The sequence below is a fragment of the Bombus terrestris genome, chromosome 9, assembly GCF_910591885.1.
Source record: "Bombus terrestris chromosome 9, iyBomTerr1.2, whole genome shotgun sequence".
NCBI lineage: Eukaryota > Metazoa > Arthropoda > Insecta > Hymenoptera > Apidae > Bombus > Bombus terrestris.
In genome coordinates this window covers 14,990,653-15,012,374 of record NC_063277.1, presented here as the reverse complement: position 1 = coordinate 15,012,374, position 21,722 = coordinate 14,990,653, and the positions used below count along the sequence as shown (strand labels likewise).

Sequence of the window (21,722 nt, the reverse complement as noted above, 5' to 3'; positions counted from 1 at the left end):
TCTCTCAGATTGCCGAATGAAGTGTACGTATCTCGTATAATGAGTGCCTGTTTTTGTAGTAGAACAATAGAACGAACATGTTGTAATGAAATTTCTAATTAATCCGCGATATGCGTAGCCTGGATCGTAAAGCCTTATCGCGAGCAAGGGTACCTGTACGTTGTTAACGCCGATCGATGATTGCGATTCTCATACATCTACCGTACACGCATTCATCGTTGAAGCCTATAGCATGGCAAAAGCTCGTTGGTTCGGAAAATGTGTCCGGGATTTCGCGGCGATGTATCGAGTATCTCGTATAATCCAGGTAAAGGACGAAGCATTGGCTACTCGCCTACGTGTACAGGTTTTGACCAAGCTTCGCTACGGCCCACATACCAAACACATCGCGAACCTAGTCGACCGATCATTTTCCCTTTCCTCCCGCTGCGCTGTGGCACTGTTAATCGAACGCCAATGCGTCTTCGTTTTCTCCATGTTCGTCCATCGACCCCCTTCTTTTTTTGTCCACTTTTCGATCATGGCTGGAGATTGTGTCTCTAATACGAATCGATTCTAGGACGTTTTATCTGTAATTCATCTACAGAAGTAGCAATCGCGTGCAGATAATTGCAGGTTAACGAATTCATAACCGTGTTCGATGCAAATCGATAACGAAACAATCGTAAAATAAAACTGACAATGAGAATTGCGTTACGCGTTTCATACGAGATCTGATTGTAATTCGTGTAGACCGGCGCGCATATGAATATTTATTTCTGCAGATACATACATTAACTTGATGTAATGTTGTGTTCGCGTGTACACGGCCCCTTTGAACGGTGAGCGTAATTAAAATGTTTCATACTGATGACAGCCTGTGTCGAGACGCATACGGATGATATGTCCAGGATGAATGTTTTCGACCGATTAAGAGTTCATTACTACATGATTGATTCGATGTTTCCGATGCTAGAGGTAAAATGAATTTTCTTCGTACCGTTCCGAGGTGATGGCAATATGTGTACGGATTTCACACTATCGAACCTGGCTCGGTACAACGTGCGTCCAGTTGGTTTAGCAAGTTCGCGCACGAGCTCGTAATTTTGCCACTTAATTAGACGGTGCTTTACCTTGCAGCTATGTTGAATACAATTGCGTAATCTACGAGATGAAAGCAACCGGTTGGTGTTTGCGGGTATAAATAGAGGGAAGAGGAGATGGGTCGAGAGTGGCTCTGCCACGCTTTCATTTAAATAAGCTTTTCTTAAGTTAGAAGTAAGTTTCAAAGATGGCTCGCTTATATCAACGTCTCCTTCAACTATGTGTACAGGAATTCAAGACTGTATAGAGTTTGGGCTTTGTACCAGCGATACATTCGTGTATTCTATTTTTCTAATTATTTACGGTTACTTGTTACGCTAATGACGACATAATTCCTTCGATTTGGATCATATTTTATATTTCATCGAATACCTGATCGGTTTGAAAAATGTCAGAGACGGGAGGACGTGAAACACTCAGTTTCTTTGAACAGCATTGCTATACAAGAGGGCGTTTCATGACGAGCTCGAAAGAAGCAAGAGAAACGAGGAACGGGTAAATTAGTGTCAGCGTAGAAAGCAGAAGCTCGAAATCCTCGAGAGAAGAAAATATAAATGTGGCACTTTCATCGCGGGTCACGTAGTTTTCTTTCTTGCGTTTGTCGCTCTTTTCGTCGCTAGCGTAGAGACAAAAAAAAAAGAAGGTTCGAGGGGGTACGTGGCCTTTTTGGTGAAACGTGCTGTTACGTCTACGAGAAGAACTCCAATGTAAAGGACGAATAAAGTAAGGAAGAAGATTGAAGTGGTTGTAAAGGCCCCTAAGGAGCAATCACGCTAGGGCAATTAATATTCTTTGTCAGACACTTGTTGGCGAATTTCATTGATTCGTCTTCCTTTTTGTTGTTGATCGCACGCCTACGTTTACAGTTTTTCCATGTGAAAGTAGAGAATATTGAATCAATATCATTTCTCCGATGTCTTATGATCGAAAACGTAATATAAATTAATCCACGAGTTGAAATATATAGATGGAGAAACCAGTTGAATTCTTTCGTCCGAATAATTGTGTCTGCTTGCAAGTACAATATATAATAGTAACAGAGGAGACCGGTGATCGACTTTTTAATTGCCTCGCTGCGCGATAAACTTAACGGAAAGCAAAGACAAATAAAATCTGTGTAATGGAGGTTCATAGCCCGTGGCTTTGTGTAAATCGGATAGACACTATGATTCGGTTCGTTGCACACGATGTATCGTCCATGTAATATTTAACCTTTCACAATTTCTCTCGTGAAAAAAGCGGCTTTACGTAGAATCGTGATTTGTGCGGAACGAGTCGAATTATCGATCGCAATTTCCATTGATATATTAACGGCGATACGTTCTAGCCATGGCTGGTACTATGCGGGATTCTATAATGTTCCACATACACTCGACATCGTTTCTTCTCCTTTCGTTTCATTTAATTTCATTTCGTTTCGCTCCGTTTCATTTTATTTCTTTTCGTTCGTTGCCATACCTTGACGCGTGGAAGGGGTTTTTTCTTCTTTTAACTTTCTTTCGCTCGTGCGTCGAAGATACGTACCCACCAGAGTTTGACCGATTACGAACGATCTTAGCACATTTACCGCTCGTTTAATTTCATATAACGCACCTGATCGAAAACGGCGAGGTTTCATTCGCTTTGCTGCGATTTGTTCGATGTCTTCTAAAAATAATTTTTCAAGTCTACAAAGTCAATTTCAGAATTAAAATGGATAAGGGTGTTAGGTTGATAAGGCGCAAGATGAACAAGGCAGAAACGTAAAGAGAAAATTGGCTTTCCTTGGGTGGCAGTTGCACAGAGAGAAGCCCCTGTGACTGAAAACGTCTGCTCATGGCGGAGAAACCGCACATAGGGATACCTGAATTATGTATACGTACAACGCCGTAAGCCGACCGTCTTGACGGTGTAACGAGCTGTCGATGTCAAGGCAACGAACGAACGGCAACCCTTGCCACGTAGAATTTATTGGCACGTCATAACGAAAGAGGATGCTTGTTCGCGCCATGTTTCCTCGCCACACCTCCGATTCATGATTCAGACCTCTTCATTTAGTCGGTCGGAACCCTTCGTGTGTCAACGAGTTGTTATGGAGGGTTCTGCTATGATTTCATGCCACGTAAACCTTGTTAATACCAAGATACACTTTACGATTTATGTATATACTATGCGATTGAACAATTAAATGTCACGACGCTCGAATCAATTATATAATCGTACTAAATGCTTCCTTGATTATACGTATTAGCGATTCTATAGAAATGGGAATTATTTGCCAGTGATTTTGCTGTTCACACTGCTTTCCACTTAATTTATGAATTGTAACAAGTTCGGGGTATGGTAGAGGACATGTTGGTATTTTTACAGAAACGGACAAATAAATAACTATATGATTTTATCGGTATTTTTTCAAAGGCCATCTGCAGGAGACTGAGATTTTATTAAAAGTTTCTTAAAGTTTATTTAAAAGTTTAATAAAGTTGTATTTAAAACTTTTTAGTTGAAAAAGAACAAACATTTTCTCACAAATTTCGTCGCAAAGAAATAGTTAAAAGATGCAAGGTATCTATGTAACATAAATACAACCGACGGACACTTTTATCAAGCTCCTAAGATGCTTTTCTCAGTCCTGTATCATTTTGTGTAAAGTATGCATTCTGAGGTTAAATATTAAAAATCAGTAAACTTGGAATATAATACGAACTAGGGAACTGAAAAGCTAATTGATTGCAACAAATGATTATCAACAAATGTACAATTTTAGTTAACCAAAAATGTCCACCTGTTATGAAACGTAACGGTATTGATTTTTAAAAATAATTACACAGATGGGATACTCGAAAATAAGTTCAGATTCGTCCACTGAGCATGAGTTATGTAATATGATTGTTTTTGTAGTTGTGACATGACAGGGAACTGACAATTTCACGTACAGGAGGTAATTTTTTAATATAAATAAATCAAATTGATACTTCCACATAATTTGTCTATAAAGTTACAGTCATCATCTTTCTCTGTCATGCAAATATAATATAATTTAACATCGTCAAGAGTGTTGGAACGTGAGAGAATCCCATTTCTGTGAAATCAGTCATGCAATAAATGAAATACAACTAGCACGATGAAGTATACGATCATAATACGTCTTCTAATCGAAAACTCTAAGATCCTTAATAGATGCACCTTGGTATGTTACCAACGAAACAATACCTCAAGATACTCACAGTCAAAGAAGAAATATCCAAATTCAGTAACAGATATAACATACGAGTTAACAACCACCAAAACTCACTAGTTACTCAATTACTTGACACGTCGGATCAGATCCGCAGGCTAAAAAGACATTATCCTTTAGATTTAAGCACCAGATTCAACTAGAATCAAACACACGATAAACATTTATTAAACACGACATAGTACCACGTGAGAAAAATTTACTTTTAATTTTCAATGAGAATTGATTGTAAAATTCATGCAAATAAAAAAAAAAGTAATACATCTTTTCATTGGAACGGATTAAGGCGGATTTATATCTCCGTTCCGATACAGCACTGTTACGGTACGGTCCCGTTGCGACAAACATTTTTGCAGTTAATAAGATAGAACTGTTCCTATATGTATAGTGTAGCGGATCGGTTCCGTTACGATACATTGCGTTACGCATGGCACCGGCACAACAGAACATTGAAACATGCGTTTTAAACTAGACAGTTCACACTATTCGCCACCGACCGGTACGTGACGTTGCTGTTACGTGATGCTCCATATTGTATAGCAAAAGTATATAGTAAATCGATCTTTATCAGACCATCGTTCCAAAATGATGATTCTATTCCCTCCGTCGTGTTTTCTTCACTCCTTTGTACGCGACTTAGCGATCGTTTCGATATCTTTTTCGTCGATATCGACTTTTTTCCCATGTGCAAGCATTTCTTCGATTCTTGACCCAAATACTGAGTTTATAGTACCTATGAAGGCGCACTGTGGTCGGTACGTCATGGTGTATTGACGAATAGAACGAATCAAGTAGCAGCATTCACGTAGCAATTTCGACGAAATGTACAATTGGTACATAGGCACTTTATTGATCCTTCATTCGTGGTCACTATAATTTGTCATTACCTTCGATACCAGTGTAATCACGTTATGAAATGATTGAAATTTTTTATGACTCACTTTCGTTCAGTATCGTTTTGGAAAAGCAATATGAGCTGACTTCCACTTCAGCAGTCTTCCACTTCTAATTTTTCCATCTTATCGTATCGTACTGTATCGTACTGTACTGTACCGTATCGTATCGTATCGTACCATACTGTATCGTATCGTATCGTATCGTATCGTACCGTACCGTATCGTATCCTATCGCATTGCATTGTATTGTACTGAGAAAACTTTCGTCGTTCAAGTTTTATCGTTTCTTCCGTCTCTTCGTTCCCCTCCATTTGCGCAAGGACGCATTAGACACTGTAGAAACAGGAAGATGGTGAAATGAAAACAAAACCAGAGAACCGGGGAAATATGTAGTAAAAGTAACAAAATGAAGTAGTTTAAGTTCGACGACTTTCAAATCGCTGAATACATCGGCGAATAATCGTTGACCGTTTCCGATGTCGATAGAATCGAGTTCCGCATGGAGAATCGATGCTGCGAGCTTTTTTGCTCGTATACTCGGTCGAAGGTTGTAAAAAAGAAAAGAAAAAAAAAAAATTAATGGACTTACGAACTGCAACGATCATCCATGCAATCTGTAAGTAGTATGTAAAGTACACCAAGTGACGTTTCGCATGGCCGATCATCGACGTTTATTTTTTGAATCGTGTACGTTCTGGATTAGTTTGGCGATCAATTGACATGCTGATCAATTGAAACGCATTGCTTCGTGGATGCAGCTCTTGCTACGATCGTTAATTATTTCATCGCTAAGGACTCCTCGTTATCACAATTTTTTATCCACAACTTCGTATATACGGAACGTATAAATATACGTTGATTAATTAAAAATTATGATATGGCGATATCAATATCGGATGTGCTACGATTAAAAAAGTAACAAACGATTTTTACGCGTATGAAGAAATATGCGAAACATAACCATCGACGAACTTGCTACCAAATACGTTATTTCTCTCATATTTATTCTTCTTTTCACAAAGTCGGATTTATTTCCAGTCCTCCTACTTGTTTCTTAACACTTGCATACTCGCGTAAGGTCTCGTCGGGCTCCAATATGTCCTAGGAAAAAAGCAGCATTTTATTCGACAAGCGATGCCACGCGAAAGATGCCGTTCCTTACTATTCTTTTTCCCTGCTCCATCGACTTTTTCTCTCCTTAAATTCCTTGGGACATGGAAGAGTGAAAGGTTGTACGCGTACCCTATCAATGTCAAACGTGGTAAGGAGAGCTCTCGAGATTGCAGCACCGACGAATGGACGAGAGAATGAAAGACGTCCAAAGAAGAGACGAATTCTTGGCTTAAGCCAAGCGTACGGTGTTTTCCTTGATTCTCTTTTCCCTTTTCCGTGTCCTTTCTCTCGCCCGCTCTTTCGTCCGATCGAAGAAGGGACTTCGAGACGAGAGAGGGGAATAGGGTAGAGCGCGTACCTCTCTTCATCATTCTTGAAAGGCTGATGAATCATGGCATAGAATCCGACGTGAAACCCCTTGTTCGTTATCCACTGGCTAATCAAACTCCCGCGTTCTCCTAGTAGGCGCGAATCGATTCAATTCGATTTATTAAACTATGAAATATTGAAACTAACGAAATATGAAATAACGAAACTATGAAAATATTCGGATTTATTATTTATCATTTTCTTGTAACTCTAATATTTGTGTCAAATATTTGCAATGGTTACTATTAGGGATATTAGTTGGAGTCGAGAATAAAAAAGAAAGAGATTCGCGAAAAATGTTGGAATTGGAGGGATTTCACGTGCGTATGAACAAAAGAGGAGGTACGGATATAGGAACGTAGTTAGAGGATGGAGGAGAATGTGGAACCAAGAGCTGATAGGTTTGACGGGATTTAGTGCTTGTAATGCCAAACTCGACGTCTGGTGTTGCGGTCGGCTTCGACCGACGTATTAGGGAACGGCCGCTGGGATTACGGAGCTGGGGTAAACTCGGTCCCGTTCTAAACTGTGCGACATTTTCAAAGTTACATTGCACGATGTATCTCCCCTAAACGTATTAAAACCTCCCATTAGCGTATATACTTGAGCACGTAGTTTGGAGAAAATGCTCATAATAGACGTAACACGGCCAAAGAAAAGCAAGTCGAATTCGTTGAAAGAGAAGTAAGAACGTAGCTATCTGCATATATATATAGCCGGATTGGAATCGAAACTGGAATCAAAACCGAATCGTAGGTGAAACATCATCAGTTCGATTGCACGACCTTAGTCACGATGCTACACGTTCTTTACGCGATATCTTTTTCGAGCTTCTGTCGACGATGACCCATTTTTGTTGCTTTTGCAGTCATTAACCAGGTAACTAAAGTCTCAGTTAACGAGTCGTCTCTCGATTATACGACGAAGTAAAACATTTATGTATGAAAGCGAACTTGAAATCTTTCGAGCGGTTTGATAGGCTGTGGCGCGGCGCGCCGACGCTTTCCCTTGGATTTCCGTGCCCGTCGGATCTTATGCTACGCTTTAGAACTTCAGGGTGTAGTTTCCTTCACGCCGCGTATTCCATTGCCATTTTTCGAGCATGTGCTCATTGTAGCCTCTTTGCTATTCTATCTCTATCCCATTCGAAAGGCCTGCATTATAGATCGTGTGAAATCCAAGTGCCTGACCCCAATCGAATACCCGACCCGCGAGAGAAACAGGTACGAGGGAGGAAGAGGAGATAGAGTCGAATAGATACGAAGAGAGCAGATATAAGGGTAGAGAGTAAAGTACAGGAAGAGAGAGAAACATGGTTGGAATCCCATGTGAGTAGGATGGGTCGCGGAAGTAGAGTGCATCGATCAATAAATCTCGATGAAGATAACGCTCATGTAAACGCTTGAACTCTACGACTCTCCGCGTTCCGGTCCTCCGCGACGAGTCTTACCATCGTTTGCCAATGTTTTCTACTGATTTTTACGCTCTTTACGCATGCTCCGCTAAACTCTGTTTCTTTCTTGTCGCAATAATGGTACTGACGATAGTCGTTGCGCTGTTCTCAACTTTAAACCACGCGACCATTTCGTTTATTTTTCAATGGTTCGTATGTATTCGCAGACACGTTGTAATTCTGTTACGTAAACACATAACGCCAAGAAAGCGATAAGTAGATTGTTCAGATCTTGAATCCGATTTAAAAGAGAATTTCTAGTGATTCTTGCCGTAACGAGGGAACGAGACAGGGTAAAACTTAATCACGATTAGAATTACATATAGAAACTTGTGAACGAGAACTTGTGAATGTACAAAGAGTGGGCGGAATTCGTTGAACTTCAAAACGCAACCTGCGATTGATGATCACCGAAATTTAATTCAAATCGAAAGAGGAAGAAAGAAAGATGTATTTATTTTTCGATAAGTATTAGAGTTTAGGAGTACGCAAAAATTGTTGGTTCGCGAAGCATAATTATTGCGAAAAAGCAGAAAACACGGAAAGTACAACGGATTTGAAAAACGAAACAAAGCGAGAGAGGGGGGGGGAGGGAGAGGAGGGCATACAGGAAGAAAAGACACAACAAATACAGGTTATTCGGAGGAAACATGCCGTAAATTGGCCCGGGAATTCTGCCGCTGGCAGTGCAACGCATCGTGCTTATTATGATTAAGTAAAACCACGCTGCAAAATTATTACGGTAGCGGTGAATCTAATACGAAATTAAAAACACTAGGTTGTCGTGCATTATATCAACAATGCCAATATTTTTGTACATTCGGTAAATTATCGCTCGCAAGTATGCATGACGTCGTGAAATTTTTGCGAAGCTTCAGTTTAAACATATTTTAGAGGAATAAAGCTTCCGTCTCTTATGGAAGTCAGAAAAATGAGAGCTAGTTGCGTGTACGGCGCACAGGTTGAATAATAAATCGTATATTTATTCTGATGCAGATGGCTAAAAATATGAAAATGTTAAATTCGTACTGAACTCTCTAAAATTATAAAGTTAGTAAAAACATCGTTTACGACGTATATCGATTAATCTCGTTTCGTTATCTCTTTCCTCTTGTGCCTCTTTTACTGATATTTTTTTATTCTTTCAAAAATTGCAAAGTCCAATATATTCCAAGTCCATTTGTATTGCGCGCGTATTAAAAAATGTTTATTCTTATTTCAGAAAATAGTCGACACTCTTTTTCCGGCGTTTCATCGGCACCTATGATTCTTAGTTTGTTCGAAAGCTTCGTATTTACTACGATTTTCTCTCGCCTCAGATTTCGTTTTCCCTAGCCACATAGTTTAAATTCTCTGCTTTACGTTAGTTTTATCGTTGCGTATTCGTTCAGGCATGTCGAGAAAGGCAAAAGGAATAAATTTGGTTTATCGCGAAATCGCTTGGCTAGAACGTGATATAGGTAAGCGAGATAAGAACAATAAAAATGGTCGCCAATCATCAAATTGGATTCGTTGCAATTTTCTTGATTGAACTTACGACGAATCGTTCGAAGCCGAAAGCTCGCTTGAAAATTTTTCCCGGCCGCACGTGCCGGAAGGAAGCTACCTGCGTTCCGACATTTTCTTCTACCGTTTCTAACTGATTTACGGGACGATTGCTTTCTTCGCTGCCGTTTTTTTCATTCCTTTCTTCCTTCTGCCTTCGCTTTGTCCCCTTCTTGTTGCGGTTTGCACTCTGTGCGAAACTTTCTACCTTCGATATCGAAAATTCCACCGCTGAACGTGATCGTTGCTTTCTTCCAAAGCTTCTTCTTTTTTATCAGAACTTTGCCTTTTCTGTTGTTTACAGATTATTGATGAAAGTTTGTCGACATTACGGTATTTGTGATCGTTGCTATTTTCGCCGCTATCAAATATATGGCTGATATAATGGGTATTCGTATCAGAATTCAGAATAATTTAAGAGCGTCGTATACTCCATGAATGTAGGTACGTAGCATGTATGTGCATGTGTATAACTTGGTGTTTGATCGCAGGATTTATCGAATCGAACGGAATATATAGTAATCGACCATAAGATCAGACGATCGTCGAAACGATTCGACAGAGAACTTTACATATGTCCGATTGGTCCGCGATCCGATATCCATTATCAAGATCCCGAATGTCTGGTTTACGAGTGTTTACCAGCAGGATTTCCTACCGAGACGTCCGTTAATGGCAAGCTAACGATTTTCTGCAGCGCCATTATTCATCGTCGTTGGTACCATAAAGTTCGGCCACGGTCGGTCGGGCTAATGGCGGGTTGCGCCCAAGTAACGGTCCTTCCCTAAATCGAGTATTAAATCGTTCCGCTAACGGAGGACGATAATTTGTCGCTAGGGGCAGGTGTTGAGTTCCACTGGACTTGCACAGGGCTTTGCCTGTTTGTCTTTGGCCACTGAAAACTTTATGCCGACACCAATGGTTCAACTAGAAATAGACGATCAATCGAACATAATTTAAGGGACGACGTCACATTCGACGTAACGAATAGAGAAAACTTCGAAGCAGGTACTGTCAATGGGTAGCGGACTTTGCCTGCTATCTACTTTCGAAGAAGCATGTTCGAAGCTCTCCCGGATAGGAGAAGGCTGAATGAAAATCATGATTTCTCGATGCCAGGCTGATCAGTGTTTAATCGAGGAGAATGAGAAATCGGCTTTTAAACTCGTTATTGCAATCAGATATATATGTATATTGTATATAGCAGTCGAGAAGAAAAGGATTCTCAGGGTGGGAAGAAAAATAGACCATCGGTAATGGGATAGTAACGCTGATAGATCAATCGGTATATGGACGTGCGACGTGAAAAGCGGAAGTCTGCGGTTACAACAGGAGGTAAAATCGAACACAAATATGGGCGCAGTAGCTCGCGTCAAAACTTGCTCACCGCATATTTGTCTTGACGCGGTTGGTTATTATACGATGATCCAGTGGACAACTCGATAAGCACGCATCTGTCCACGTCTACGTTCAAATAAGTTCCGAATATAGAGTCGTGGTATTTCACGTACGTAGTTGCGCGGGTATTACGAGACGCGGATATGTGACATATCGCGCGCACCCTGCAAATTTCCCTGCAACTTCGTCGATTGCAATTTACGGTCGATTCAATTAATCCACTACTAGCTGTTCGCTACTCACCGATCGTTGCGAGCTATGGCATACCACTATGCATCGATTATAATTGCCTGGATTCGCGGTTGTTCGTTTCATTCGACCATCGTTATTTTCACCTTCGTTTCGTCGAACCATGCGCTACCGGAATTTTGTCAGTGAAAAGAGCGCAATTAGCGGCGTGATATTCGGTCATCTGCATTTTGACGTTACTTCCGCAACAGAGGACCGGGCTGACGATGTTCGCGCAGCATTGTTATTCGAAAATTCGGCGTGACGTAAAATGCGAACGACGAGATGTTCAAGAATGTCTAATTCCCGTCAAAATTATTTCCAGTGCGACGGATAATGTCTCGTTAATAGCTCGGCCTCTTTTGAAATTTTGTAAAAACCGCGAACATGTTTTCGTTAAAACAAATTATGAATAATCGGTATGACGCTATTGTATTTGGCAGATGTTTATTTCCCGTTTTTCTCTGACAAGATAACATTAATTCTGTTAATACATAGTCTGCGAATGACAAAAATCCCACGAAATTGATCAAACGTTTTAGCTTCTGGATGATCAATTTAATCGATCGAACGAACAGGATTCAAACTGGTTGGAGTATCGTGGTGAAATTCTTGTTGGTAACAGGTAACAGATACATAGATTGTTTCGTGTCAGGTTGCAGTAAACGAAGTTAGTGGCCGAGGTTTCACGTGGTTTATTAAACGTTTCAATTTGTCTATTGTTTTTCGCTCTGAATCGCGCTCCCCTGTCCAACCATCTGCCGACAAGGTACTTCTCGTTTATCGGACTTCAGTAGAGCGAGTTTGAATGCCCTTTGCCGAGGCCATCCGTCGACGTAAAAACGCGAAAGCAATGCGATGCTGCAAGTTGTTATTTTTTTAGCTCATCGCGCGAACCGAAAATCGATAGCGTAAAACAAAATATTTTTCCCTGTTTCTAATCCTTTTTTTGGCAGCAGCAGCCGGTGCTCTTTGGCTTTACGTAATGGTCAGTTTCGTATAACGCGTTTTACGATTTTAAAGATCGGGATCGTCGAGAAAAATGAAACTGAAATATTTAGATCGTTTCGCTTGCATCGAAGCCCATTTTAGAAATTGTTTTTTTTTCGCCAGTACCGTTTATAGCCAGCAGGGATTTTTTTGAAGCATGCGAACACCTTGCTGGTGAAAATTTTGAAAAGCTCCAAAACACTCCCGTTGTTCCGAGCTGCAGGATTTCTGGTTGATAAGACATATCAGTCCACAATAGTCATTATCTTTAAATGAAATCTTTTCACGTAAGACCGATGTACTACCTGTTATCGATGCAGCGCTCCCTTGTCGTGTTTTAGGTGAGCTGACTGGCCATCGAAGCACCGATTCCCATTGTAGATGCTATTTCTGATAATAGAACCGAGATACTGATCTCTCTTGCTCGGAGTTAAAACGGATTGTGCGCAATTTTGCGTACGCATACCAGCTGACCCTCTCCGAACGTACAATCCCTCGGAATGGCAGCACCGTCAGATCGGAGGGGTTGATACGTTCCTACGGATTCTTTGCTTTAATGTCGTTTATACGGATCCGACGTTATTATCGAGTTCGTGCGAGATAAGGAAGAATCTCGCAGTCGAGATCGATGAGTTCGAGGGGGAAACACGAACCTATTGACTCGACTCGACTCGACTCGATTTTATTCCACTTGTGACTGATCCATCGAATCGATCGGCACGACTATCGAGCGTTTAGATATTTTAATTTTCGCCCGATGTTTGTAGTAGAAAAATGTATTGACACGATATCGCTTCTCTGTTGTCTCACGGACCTCGTATCACGTCGTCTTTCTATTTTAATCGATCGCTGTCTATAGCAAGTAGAATTAAAGCGATCGTATAACGTTGACCGATCTTTCGTTTCGCTCGAACTGTTGTTAATATCGGTGTTGTATTTCGTTTTAATTAGTCGAGTTACATGGTCGGATAGCGTTTACACCTGTAGATATTGTGTTACAATTGCGATTTCGATGGAAGGCACAACGCTGTCTTTGAAATGTTTTGACATCGGTTCGAAACGTGTCGCTCACGATAAATATGTAAATGCGATTGCACAGCGAAGAGAAAAATCGTAGGGGAAAGAAAATTTTCGATAAAACTAGTTTCCTATTTCAAAGATCGTTTTGGCAAGGTGCATTTGGTCGAATAACGAAATCCGTGGTAGAATGCGGCAATTTTTTTGCAGATTTCTTGCTCCGAATGGCGAGTGCGGAGGACAGAAGTGCTTGGAGAATGATTCGGACCGCGTGTAGAATACGATCTCGTATACGTGGTTATCGAGAGGGTGACTTAAACGATGGCTGAGCTGAATCGAGAACGGAAGTACAAAACCCAAGGAAATGAAATATTCCACTTGGATATTGGACAGATAAGGAATATTCCGGAGAAAATGATCGTTGCACGCGCCTGTTGAAAACTGTACGATAGGTAGTCGTTCTACTACGTAATTCTGGCAGGTTTTCGCAAATGAAGGAGCAGGGCCAAAAGTCTTTACTCAACTCGGTTGGAATTACCTTGTACGGTGCCGTACAGAATTAGCCGGAAAATCGACAGTCGAAACTGGCAATGTGGTACAAGCTTGTTAAACGACAATGCTTAATTCGAAGGTTAATCAATTTCGGTCACTTTGCTCGCTGTTAATATCCTGCCTTCCTCGTGTCATCATGTTTAGTCGTGTTTTTAGTCGCGCGTGGAGACGATAACATTTTCATGTACATGCATCTGTACAATAGGATTCGTTTCGTGCATAGAACGCTATCGGATGTAACGAAAACAGTAAAAAGCGGAAAATCGAAAATAGATAAGAAAGTGCCACGTTTGACATCAAAGGGAATAAGAATACTGGAAAAATGAGACGAAACGATTGCGGAAAAACTGATTTTGCAAGGACGTGTGTAACAGAGACTATGGCTTCGCTTTAGAAGTAGGCGAAAATATTTGCTCCGCACGAATTCTTCTCTTACGACTACAGTTTCCCGGATAAAATAGGAAAGACAGTGATCCTCAGAACAAGGCGGTTTCCATTACATGCGGGTCTTTTCGTTGAGAAATTTCATTTTTTTTTTTTACATTTATTTTGCATCAATTTATTTAACATATCTTTACTTTATCATGGCGACTAGCAGAGGCTAAGAAGAACGAATGTAAATGCGTTCGTGCGAACTAATTCCTCGCAAATTGCCCGCGTATACAAGAAACGGTGACACTGCGAGCTGCATAGTCTCAGTTTCATTGTATGCACGCGCAAAAACAAATGAATTCGTATCTTCTATTTTTTCAAACAGTTTGTCAATTGTTTGAATTCGATGTTGCTGCTCGATGCAACAGCAGCAATTTTAGAAAAACAGTTGGCATCAAATCGTCTTACATACGGTACACATGTATAGTGAAGGATACAAATAGTGAATATACAGGCATAAGCACATGCATTAGAAAAATATAAACTTGTGTATATATGTGTGTGAGTATCTACTTCAGGTTTTTGGTTGGTGAGGGAAGAGGAGAGGGAGGGACTCCGGAACTACGCGAATTTCGCTCTACGCAGTTAGTCGATGTACTTAACCCTCGGGTTATTCGAGGGAGCACTATATAAGGAAACTTCTTCTTCCTTTTGACAGTTGAATTGGGTAACGTTGTTACGAACTTGATAATTGCAATTTCATTATCGAGCTGACGTATAAATACGTATCATGTACGTACAATGCATCGTGATTAATATTTCAATCAAGGGACTGGGCACTGATTCGAGCAAACGACGACGACGACGACTGCGAAAAGTTTTTCTTTAGCCCTTTCTAGATCAGTTCAGCGGTCAGAATGATCAGCGGGATTTGCAAAGCGCTGCCATGGTGGGAATGAAGAAAAAGTAAAGGCAAAGTCTGGCTGCGTGAACAGTTGAATATCAAGGAAAAAGGGAAGGAGAGTCGATATTCGGACCGCAGGTGCTGTGACAACGAAGAGCTTGCGGTAGCTCGGCCTGGCCAAGGCTTTTTACGAGTTTTCAGCGCTAAACTTGCATTTCTTTAGCGAGCGCAAAGGGAGGTGGAAGGAAGACAGGAAGTCGGTAGTGGTGGGCGGAACAGGCACGAAAGAAAGAGAAAGACCAAAGAGGAAACTACTATCCCGCTGATTTTATTCAAATTTTCTCCAGGCGAAATATCCACTTCCTTCGAGCTTTTCCTGCCTGTTCTTTCTCTACGAGGTTCACTCTTTTGCATTTTAGCTAGCCGATACAGGCGAAAATGCGGCGTCAACGAGGAGTCAGTCGCATCGTGCTCTGCTTTTGTTCCTTTACGTATACTTGTTTTCTCTTCATTTCAACATTTTCTCGTTTCTTCGCGAATTTCCTCTCCTTTCTTTCGTAAAGAACGCGCCGCGAGTTTCGTTCACCGACTTTGCGTTGCTCTGTCGTCCTATGGTCTGCCAATTATCACGCCATATATGCGTTTATCGAAGCGCGAATACTCAATGATGATAATCGACGATCGATAACGTTTTAAATCGGTCTTGGTTTAGTCGTATATGTTATTTCGAATTTTTATTATTCTTCGTTTTCTTTTATTCGTTCCTACATCTTATCGTTGGAGAGACGAAATCGCGAAAAGGCGATTCTACATGGTGATTTATTAACACCCTGAAATGAAACGAAACACCGAATCCGTTCCGTATTTTTCTGTTGAACGCGACCGGAGAACGTAGTCTCGTATAGTTTGGGAAATTGACGGTCCACGCGATACGATAATCGCGCGGAAACTGTTCGGTCGAGCGTTTCAATTCGATGCTATCCGAAGCTATCTTATTTTCCGACAATCGATCACGTATTGTTGCACGAAACACGAATGCACGATTCATTTCCAATTCTTTTTTTTTTCAGGGAAACTCCTGTTAGAACAATATGAAAAGTACAATACACAATTGTACTTTGCTCGTCGAACAGCGCAAACAGATAGTTTCGATTTATTAAAATTTTCTACTAAATAAATAAATAAATAAATGTACTAAGAAAGAATTGTGCGTTAAAGGAAAAGAGGAAAAGATCGTTTATTCGGACGGTTGCCTCTTGACATTATTATAGATTTACACGTGCTTTCCATATTTAATATTTAAAAGGCGAATTCAAAAGCGTTTCTCTTTTTCGAATCAATTGCGACTGCGAGTATCGTAAGTATTCTTGGACTAAATCTTGGCGATCTCGTAAGTAAACGATTCTAATAAAACGCATCGTTGGCAAAGATCCTCGGGATTTCATAGATTACGGTCGGTTTTGTTTCCCTTTCTTGAGCCGAACCTCGGTTTTCAGTTTTTCCCCGGCCGCAATTCAGTCGAGCATGAGAATGACGGACGGTTTGCTTGCTGCGATTAGAAGAGGATCGTCCTCTTTTTCCGAGCAGGAGGAAACAAAGCCACGGGTCTAAACGCAGCTGTCGAGCTTGCTGGATGTTTTTGCTTGCGCTTTTATCTTGAACGTCAAACATTCAATGGGATTAGGGAATAAATAATGCACGAAAAGCAACGATGACATCTTAACCGAATTTCAACGATACATTCTAACAAAAGAATCTCACTTGGCGCACGTTGTATAGATTTTTCATCGCTAAAGCTTTATTGAAAACTTTCAATCGCCAAGAATTGCGATTGCATTGCCACCACAAGTTATATATATATATATACGTATATCAGTTTAACAGTCTTTAAAATAATGAAACGTTGAGTAGAACTATTCGTCGTAGAACTCGCTGTCTGGTGGAAGTTTACCGTTCGTCGTCGAGAGAACTTATGTATATAGAATAGAATAGAAATCCAGGCACGTAAGGAACATTGGGTCTGCGTTATTAAATTATACGACACTCTTGTGTCGGAAAATGTGGCGTATTTTACGCTCGCTTCACACACCAAGTAAAATAAAATACAGTCACGCGTTAATTTTTCTTTAGTAGAGTTCTCTCGAGCGTTGAATTGTTCGGTTCCTTGTTATCGTAGGTCGTGCTACTTTCTTTGTTTTTCATTTGCGATTTATCCGTGCAGCACTGTTAAAATGATAAAATGTAAAATCCGTCGAGTTATATTTTAAATCTCGATTCATTCGAGGTGAATTAAAAGTGACGTATTCAAGACTGCGAATATCATTTAGAATCATTTAAAATTCCATCATTACTAGCATTGCATCGTTCGATGGATTACAGCGAAAGCGATCAATTCAGCGAGATCGAATCGTTATGGATTAGGTACGCCTTGGGAAGAAATTGATATAAACGTTCTATGTACCTAGCTATCTCCGGCTGCACAGCTATGGCGTCAAAGTTGTCTCGTCTATCTCTGCGTCGTTGTAATTTGTGGTATAAAGTTTACTGTTCGTGTAATTGCGGTGTCATAATGTCGAAGGAGGTAACTAGCGGTGCAAAGCCGCCGATGCGGTAATTCGAGTGTTAGAGGGACTGCATTTCGAAGCTAATTATGGTCCAAAAATTCGCGTTTTTCTAGATTAAATACAATCCTTTAAGATTTTGGACCTGGTAATAATTTTCTGAGGCGAATTTTCGATCGTCGAGGAGAAAATCGTAGATTTATTTTGCCAGTCTGCGTATACAGAGGAGATGTAGGACAGAAATCGAAAGATACGGAATCGATGGAGCAAAATCAGTTAAGCAAGTTTGTACATACAATAAATTTTGGACTATGTCCGATAGAAGCTCTTACCACTTATCGTTCGACGAAATCGTGAGCCGTACTTCGAACAAGCATCATTCTTCGCATGTGTTGCAACCTGTGTTTTTCGTTCGTTGGAGCAAATTCCGTACAAAACTTTTATGCATCTAACGTCTTATTAGCTCCCCAAATGCAACCGAATATTTCTTGCATTTGATTCTAGAAACGTAAAATTATCGCTACTACGAAAGGAAAGAGAATAATGCACAAATAAAATAATCTAGACGAAGGAAAGAAGAGGGATAAGCGTAGGTTCGTGATGTATAATAATTTAGATGTAGTAAAAAGAAAGCAACAGCATTTGATTAAAACGAGAACGTTTCTTATCTACGAGAAAGCGTGTCCGCGCGTTGTACGATAGTTATGATCCGATTAATTTCACTGAAACTAGCAACGTCTATGCAGATTCGGTTGCACTCTGTACAAGAGATTCAATTAGTCTCTGATTACGGATATAAATGCATTTACGAGGCAGCAACGAAACGCGTGTCGTATTTAAGACCATTGTAAAGAGAATAGAATCCAGTAATAGTAAACTAAATTCATTCGAAAAGCCTCGCACCAGTATATCTGCTACGATTAGAAATGGAATTTTGAAATACGAGTATCGTAAATGCTACTATTTCACGAACAGTCAAATAGCTTAACGCATATATTTTCTGACGCAATGATTGGTCGATGGATCGGAAGAGGCAAATGGATCGTGAAAGCAATGAAATTGCAAAGGGAATGAAATTCTTTCGACCTACAGACATTGTTCTCGATTGAGTTTCGAACGGGCACAAAAATTTATGTGACGATATACGTGTATGCAAAACGGCATGCGAGGATGAAATCCGATGGTCTTGAATAGATTATCGGATGGTATGCGTCGTCCTCGAAGGACATTGAATAAAAGTGTACAAAGAAAAATAAAAGATTATAACGACACAGACACGACTTGCAAGCATATACCGAGGTTCACACGAGCTACTCGTAATCACGTTGTTTTAGTTTACGCGTGTCGTAGTGCACGGGAACTTTGTACGTACGTACGACAAATTTACTGCAAATCCGAAACACAGACCGATCACGAGCAACGAGAAACGAACTTCCGATCGGGAGGCAGCGGACACGCGAAAATTAAACAATTCAGCGAAGACGCTTTGGATGCCGTACGATGACACGTGAATAGCAAACGATTGATCGATGCACCCGGAAGCGCCAGATAGTGAAAGGGTAGAGGTATGTAGGTGTGTCGACGTTTTGGCGCGAGGACAGTCGTAATTGCTCCGCGACGAGAACACGAAACCGTGCGTTTCAAGTTCGGCCGACGACTGACGAACGTACCTGGGCACGACGCCTGCGCCCGTTCGTGGCCAACACACCTCGACGCGTTACGACCGTGCCGCGCGCATCACGCTTCGCCGATGCATCCAGATTACTGTCTACCATATCGCTGCACAAGGATTCCCTTGCACGGAAATGCAAATCCTACAACAGGAGAAACAGTTTAACACTGTGGCTTCGTAACATCGTCATTGCTTTTACCGCAAGTATTAGCATCGGTACCGCTATCGTCACCATGATTATTCGGTTTGTTTCTTCATCATACCTGAGGCGTAGCTTTCTTTCTTCGTTATATCGTAAACTCGTGTCCGCTTGTATCAACAAGAACGTGTGATAGATGTTTGAACCATCAATTAGAGAAAAGGAGTTGGTGCCACGATCGGGAAAGTTTCATCGGAAGTTACCAAACGAAATTACAAGATGAGCGAAACGTCGAGCGGATAAGACGAACGACCATGGCCGATGTTTGGTTTGATCGTTGTTTGAGATTAAAATTAAGTCGTGGTTCGTTTCGCGCTAACGAGGCCGTGGTCCTTAATTGGGATGAAATAGTCCGAAACACGATAAAAATCCTTACCCGATCTTTTAGCCTCCTTTCGTTGATCGTTATCGTTTGTCAGCGATTAATAATATCCAAGTTCAATCAGTCGTCGTTAGTAATTTCACAGTATTCGCCTTGAATGTCTTCGAGTGGACACGATGTAGATACGATGTGCCTACGGTGATGGAAGAAAAATCAAAACGAAGAGCACGGATGAACGAAATTTAGAAGATAAAATACGGAGGGAACGCGGCATATCTATTAATAAAGAACGCAAATGGAGATGGAAAAGGCGACTATAGGCAAAGATACATATTCCTTTTCTTATTAGGTGCTGGATCCGCGCGTGACAGATTGGCAGTGAAAATGACGGGTCAGCGTTTTCCGCCAGGTGTGAAAACGCAAAGAGAGAAGTTACCGGATTAAGCGGTTCGCTCCTCGTCCGACCGTAATAAGAGTCAGCATCTTTTTCTGGCCAATATTTCACGTCGTTACACACCATTTACTCGCAATTAAGATTCGGAAATTTCTGTAGGATGCAGTTTATCGAGAGCATACCGACTTTCCCATTTTCACCAACTCTGAACGTCTTATGTTTGCGGCCTGTCGACGCCTACCTATCGCACCCCCATTTTCGGCCTCGCTTATTATTCTGCTCGTTCTCTACGGATAATGTTTCCAACGTGCCGGCGAATTGCTGTCGGAATTTTACGTCTTACGATTCCACGTTTTTCGCTTTCGACGTCTCGCTTACGGTGACCGTTATTTTCAACGAGCAGCCATTTTTTTACAACTTTCGCAGTTATTGATTTATGCGTATACCTACACACTTTATTTATTTTATCACCGTTGCGGTTGTACGTGGATAAGCATCGCGAGAAAACATATAACAATTAACGAATTTGTAAAAAGTGAAACGTCATTGAAGCACGCAATCGATATCCTGTCAAACATTGATTTTTACACGGACGCTTTCACGTACACATATTACGTAAAAATGATAAAAAGTTAATTTTATTTTCGTTTAATTTAGTTCATTTACTTAGATTAACGGGATAAACTGTTTTATGCAAGCACTATGAGTAGCAATCGCGCGATTGAGGCAATATAACACGAATAAGATTAAACAAAGAGCGGAATAGCCAGGCAAAGTAACTTAATAGTAGAAACACAGTTGATAAAAGACCGTAAACGAATTAGCTTTTCGAACGTTTACTCTCAATAATAGGTACACTGTTAACTTCGTTACGAAGTTCGTACTACTTTTACGCTGTAGTGAAACAACGCATTAAAAGTAATAATCGCTTTACGTTAAAGTGGTAGATCTCGCTGGCGACGAAAATGATTTGCAAAGTTTAATCTACGTGTGGCGTATTTTGTTACTTGATAACAAACTTACAGAGGACCTCGAACGTTATTAAAATGATAGCTTTTCTATTTATCGTAAAAACGTTATAAGCTAATTCGTTTAACGCGAATGAAAATCCACGTTTGCACGCATGTTCGATAAAAGAACGTTTTATGTACCTTCCAATTTACGTTTGTCGCTTCGCTGCTTCTTGCCGTCCTGAGTCGATGATGTGGTTATGAAAATGCGTTCGTTACTCCTAAGTACTCACTGAAACGATTGAAAGTGTGGAGTCTCCTCAAAGCGGCAGTCGTAACTTCTGCCCGACGTATGCGCCGGCGAACTAAAGTTTTGCAACTCGTCGCATGCATTTGCAGGACTCGCGCACATTATCGAAAGTACATTTCGTTGATCGTCTCTAGGAATGTAGATCACGTTCTATCAACGTTACGATTGAATCGCAGG

The 21,722-nt window shown here is 40.8% G+C and overlaps 1 protein-coding gene across 11 annotated transcripts in view; it reads right to left on the bottom strand.

Annotated features, from left to right (window-relative positions):
* The window catches only part of LOC100649737 (zwei Ig domain protein zig-8), a 35,640-nt gene extending 16,271 nt beyond the window's left edge, over positions 1 to 19,369 (bottom strand). The window contains exons 1-2 of one of the 11 annotated variants that reach the window (XM_020864505.2): positions 18,975 to 19,369; positions 18,031 to 18,221 (exon numbers count right to left, since the gene is read on the bottom strand). The gene's annotated coding sequence lies outside the window, so the exon portion shown is untranslated. The other 10 variants (XM_012312221.3, XM_048408906.1, XM_003397855.4 and 7 more) reach the window with 10 other exon arrangements.
* Positions 19,370 to 21,722: the final 2,353 nt, after the last annotated feature.